Here is a 6,000-nt window from a genome sequence, read left to right as displayed (position 1 = left end):
TTTCAGTAACTGTTTGATGAAATATTGCCTTGTTTTTATTATACTTTGTAATAAAATAGAGTAGAATTGTAAAATACACTTCTTTTCCCTTCCATATTTATGGTGCATATATATGGTGCTTAGTCATTAATAACTAGTTTCTGTGTTGATTAATAACCTGCAGAAGAAGGTGGGGGCCTGGGAGGAGGGGGGAGATTTAAAAAATTAAAATTAAAAGTGGGGTGGGGGCAGCCACCTTTTTCTTTGTCCCAGTGGCCCCCCGTGTACTGAGATCTGTTCTGCACCTGGTAGAAGGTGAAGGAGAGGAAGACAGCAAGGGGCCCATTTTAAAATCTCATCTACAGGCCCACTCCAACCTTGGTACGCCCCTGGAGGGAAAATTAAGCTCTCCATGCTTTTAGGGCTAATATAAGAATTGTGTACTGGAGTGGACACAGCACTGTGCTGAATAGTCAAGGAAAATTCAGCATGATCCATTTCTAAATAGTATTATGACTTTTTAAATTATAGCATTTTGGTCCATGCTATGGTATTGTGACAACTGAAGTTATAGTCCTCTTTTTGAAAGTTCTGTATACCTAGGAGGCATTGCCACCCTATGTGATACTGAACAATAGTTGTTTCCTTAATAGCTAATCTTAACCTAAAAATCCATTGTGGAAGATACCAAACATCACACCTACCAACAGGATGAAGACTGAAAGGAACAGCATGTACAGTCTGAATTTTGATCAGACAAAAGAAAAGCAGTTTTGGAGCCAGCTGGGAAAAGTTGCTAAGAGGTTTCTGGCTTCCTACCCCCGCCCCCTGCCCCAATTCCTGGCAAGGATCTTGGGATGCTAGACACATTGTTTTTGAACTAGGACAGCCATCTGCCCAGCCTGTGTCTTTGTAAATAAACAGGTATAACACCACCAGAATGTTTGGTAACATTCATCCCTTGCTACCCTTGCCACACTCTCTCTTCCCCTTGTTATCTTTCTCACTTGTCGGCTTTAGATTCTCAGCTTATTTGCAGTAGTCCTTTTAAGAAGAACAACAATAATAATACTTAGTATTTGGATAGCACTTTCAAGTGTCCAAAGGAGGACATCACATGTATCTTACTGCAGTACTTACAACAACCCTGTAAGGCAAGTATTATCACCTCCATATTGCAGCTGGGAGGCCGAGAGAGTTGCTTACCTAAGCCTCCTAGTGAGTTCATGGCTGAAGTGAGATTCAACCGGGGGAGTTCCTGGTTCATAGCTCAGCCTCCAGGCCAGTGTTTCCCAGCCTTTGTCACCCTGAGCAATAGTTGGTTTGGTTTTGTTTTTTAAATGGCCCAACTTTCTCTTCTGAACTTCCCCCCTCTGTTGCTCGACTTCTTCCTCCATTGCTCAGTTGGATTCACACAAATGCAGTTGTTTTTATTTTATTTGTGGGGTTAACCCCCTACACACTAAGAGCTTAAATGTGTCAGACCCAATCGCCCTCAACAGAAAAACGGGTGTGAAATGGATGGTGTGGAAAGTAGTGTTTTAGACACCTTCTGTCTTCTTCAGAAGAAGGGGTTGTAAAAGTCCTTAGGGGCTATTCTTAAAACTGAGAAATTTCCCACTCTTCTTGTTCAAGTTCTCCTTTTCCCTTCCTCACCACTGAGTTCCATTAGCTCTACCCACTTGCTTGTCTGTTAACTACTCTCTGAGCCCACAAACATTCCACCCCGTTGACTTACAGGGCAGCAGTGTAGGGAGGGTTGGCCTTCTTAGTTTTTTTCTTCAACACCAATTTGTAGGTCACCCCAGTCTACCATCACCTCCCATACTACCACGGGCACTCTGGTTATACATCCATAAGGAACATAACATTTTCATCTCTTTTGGAAATAGTATACTGTATAGATAACTACTACTACTACTACTACTACTCTGTAAAGTGTAACCTATGTTGATGGTGCTGTACAAATACAAGTTATAGTCAAAACTGATCTGCCTACTTTCCTTTCACAATCTCTACAACTGGACTAAATTAGGTTCAAATCGAGGTCCGCAAGTTAGATCTCTTGCACCTCAAATGTTCATGCATCCACTGTCTTGCATTAGGGTGGATGACATCATTACAAACTACACCATTGAGGTGCCCCTGTGTGTCACTCACTACAGCTGTACCAAATTTGGTCTAAATCGGTTAGACAGTCCTTAAGTTAGTGCACTTGTGCCTCAAATGTTCACACAACTACCATCTTGGATTGGGGGTGGATTATATCATCACAAACTATGGCATTGAGGTGTTCCTGTGTGCCACTCACTACAACTGTACCTCATTTGTTCAAATCGGTTGGAAAGTCCACACTTGCGCCTCAGATGTTCACGTGTTCACCATCTTGAATCAGGGTGAATGACATCATCACAAACTATGCCATTGGGGCATCCCTATGTGTCCCTACAGCTATAGCAAATTTGGTTCAAGTTGGCTAGGCGGTTGGTTCACAAGTTAGTCCATTTGTGCCTCAAAGGTTTTGAATCGGGGCGGATGACATCATCACAAACTATGTAGTTGAGGTGTCCCTATGTGTCCCTACAGCTGTAGATAATTTTGGTTCAAATCGGTTAGGCGGTTCACAAGTTAGCCCACTTGCACCTCAAAAGTTTATACATCTGCCATCTTGAATCAGGGTGGATGACTTCATCACAAACTACACCATTGAGGTGTTCCTATGTGTCCCTACAACTGTACCTGATTTGGTTCATATTGGTTCAGGCATTGCAAAGTTGATAGTGGGGGATACACAAACGGACACATGGACACACAAAATGCCAGGTGATCTCATAAGCCTACTGGAAAGTAGGCCAATAATTGCATTAGCACTTAATTGCTTCACTAACAGATACTGTCTTCCGGCCTATGTTTTTGACCTCATCAGGGAGAATGTTGACGGGACAGTATGTTTTGGTCTCCAGGGGGAAAGTTGCTGACATGCTGAAATTGGGAAATATAGGTCAGGTTTAGCCGCTAGGCAGAATCAGAGCAGAGCCTACAGCCATCTAAACACCATTAGATAAGGAGAGTTATGGTGCCCTGGGGGCAAAGCATGTCAGTCACACCCCCAAAATGCTTCACAGTCCACTCCCTTTACCTTTGGCACCTGAAACATGAATGCTCTGTATGTCTTTCCCCTTCAGACTGCACAAGTCTCATCCTCCCCCTTCTCCCATGGATGCACAGCTTACAGAGCACCCCAGATATCTGGCTGGATTCATTAAAAGCAGCAGCCTATATATGCCAAACATAACCCCTGCTAACTGGGCAAAGAGGCACCTTTTAACATGGTGATTCTCTTTATTTATCAGGGGGAGAGTAACTGGCCCTCTCCACCCCCAGCACAGTACCTCCAGTGACTGTTGCTGGTGTGTGTCTTATGTTTCTTTTTAGAGTGTGAGCCCTTTGGGGACAGGGATCCATCTTATTTGTTTGTTATTTCTCGGTGTAAACTGCCCTGAGCCATTTTTGGAAGGGTGGTATAGAAATCGAATAAATAAATAAATAATAATAAATAAGCTGTGCAGTTGAACTATTTGTTATGTAGTGTGGGGCAGACTTCAAAGATGTAGCATCTACTTTATTTTTTGCAAGCATCTTCAATTCCAGCAAACTGAGCCATGTGCAAAATAAAGTCTTTGAGGAAAGAGCCAGTTACCTACTGCACCCCTGAGCCATACACCATGTGCCATATACTGCATATCTATACCTACTATGGACTGAGAATTATAAGCCAACTTGGTCAACAGTGCTGCACAAAAATCTGGCCAAAGGTAACCAATAAATCTATGTTTACAAGTAAGGGACACCGAGATGGAGAGATAAGCAATTAGCATAGGGCCAGCCATAGCAGATAACGAGCTGGGTCTCATGATCAGTGAGACCTGGTTTGTAAGGGTGAGCGGGGAGAGCGGGCTTAGCCCACTCTCCCCACACACGAGCAGACAGCCCACAGAACCAGCCGCCCACACGACTGCTGGCTCCGTAACGGAGCTGGCGGTTGCTGGGGGGAGCGGGGGCCGATTGGCCCCCAGAAGCTCCCAGCATGCCCTGCGTGAGCATGCAGGGCATGCTGGAGAGACCCCCGGAGCTGGGAGGCAGCTTTTTGCCTCCCCTCTGGGGGTCTACTCATGAGTAGCTGCACCGGGGCAACTCACAATCTGGAAGCCCGGGTTAGCGGAGCGCTCACTCTGCTAACCCGGGCTTAGGGGAGGGCTACATAAGCGGGTGACCCGCTTTGACTCAACTGGGCTCGGCTGTGAACCCGGTGAGTCTCACGATCAGTGGAAAGCAGGCTAAGCACCCTTAGTCTGCTTTCCACTAATCGTCAGAATAGCTCCAACATTTTTAAAACTTGCAGTTTTACTTGCTATTGCTACATTATTGGGAGTCAGAAACTCTTGATGATCTAGTGCAAATCACCCAGATATCAACTGGTAGATCATAATCTACCTTTTGTTCTACCTAAACAGAGTGGCTGACACCCACACTAAATTACTCAGTAGTACAACTAATGAGTTATCTAAAGGGCTGTTCAATTTCAGTAGGATTTCCTCTAGAAAATTGAGTCAGGGGCTGCATTGCCATGTAATGCAGAACTGCAGGTCCAATGCAGAACTGCGGTTCTGCTCCCCACTCCCCCCACTCTCCTGTCCGAATTCAGACATCCGAGAGAGCACTCTCTCTGCAGTCAGCAAGGCTGGGAAGAGGAGGGGGAACTGGTTGTGCTGGCTTCCTTTTGGCATGAAGGAGAGCCTGCACAGCCAATCATGACCAGAGGGAGGGAGGAGCTTCCTCCCTCAGCTCTGGTCACACTGAACGCAACCTGTGGTTCCGAATTCAGATGACACACAAGCAGGGTGGATTTGATTTAAATCAAACTGATTTAAATCATGATTTAAATCACGATTTAAATCACTAGCAGGGTGGATAAAAATCAATGATTTTTTTAAAAAAATCAAAAAAATCCGATTTAAATCAAAAAAGTCAGATTTTTTTGATTTTTTAAAAAAAATCATTGATTTTTATCCACCCTGCTAGTGATTAAATCGTGATTTAAATTGTGATTTAAATCAGTTTGATTTAAATCAAATCCACCCTGCACACAAGCTACCTGGAAACTCAGGTTGGGGCGACAAAACTTACTACAACCTGAGGATTCAGATTGCAGTTTGAAAATCCAAACCTCGGGTGGGTTGCCTTGCAGAATCTGAGTTACATGCATTCGGATGACATGGTGAGATAACCTCTGCTCCCTAAAACTCCAGTTCTGCATTACATGCAAATGCAGCCAGGATGCCAGCCAGTGACTACAGTTATTACCACTTGTATATCAATATGATAAGATCAGGCAAAAGGGTTCAATGTCAGTAGTACATCATCAATGCAGATAACTCGGTCCTATTTTTAGATATATCTCTATACTCTCACCAGATATCTTACCAAATCTCAACATAACATGGAATCTCTGCCTCTGTCTAAATGGATAGAGAGGCTATGCTAAGAAAAGAAGAGAAGAGAAGAGAAGAGAAGAGAAGAGAAGAGAAGAGAAGAGAAGAGAAGAGAAGAGAAGAGAAGAGAAGACAAGACGTTCTGTACACAATAGGGCAATAGGTTTTAGATGTTAATGTTATCTCTCTTGGCTACAGGTTGGACATGCCTCAGTCTGATTTTATCTTGTATACAGTTGAACTCTGCACAGCAATGCGACAAACCTACTGCTATGGGTTGGGTTGGACAGCACATCTGACCAGCCCCACCTACTGAACACCCACTAACTTCATGCTAAAAAGTCTGCCCTCCACATGAGTTTACAAGGCAGAACAACACACTGGGTGGGGAGGGGAGGGCATGCACACTCACACTCTCACTCTTCATGGTGCAGCGGATGAGCCAGTCAGAGACATCATCCAGAGCAGCCCTCTGTCTTGCATTTCATGGCCATTTGGACCCACAATATTGATGGGTTTTCTCTGTAGC

This window comes from Hemicordylus capensis, chromosome 2 (genome assembly GCF_027244095.1).
Source record: "Hemicordylus capensis ecotype Gifberg chromosome 2, rHemCap1.1.pri, whole genome shotgun sequence".
Taxonomy (NCBI): domain Eukaryota; kingdom Metazoa; phylum Chordata; class Lepidosauria; order Squamata; family Cordylidae; genus Hemicordylus; species Hemicordylus capensis.
The sequence above is the reverse complement of the archived record's forward strand: the minus strand, read 5'-3'. Positions refer to the sequence as shown.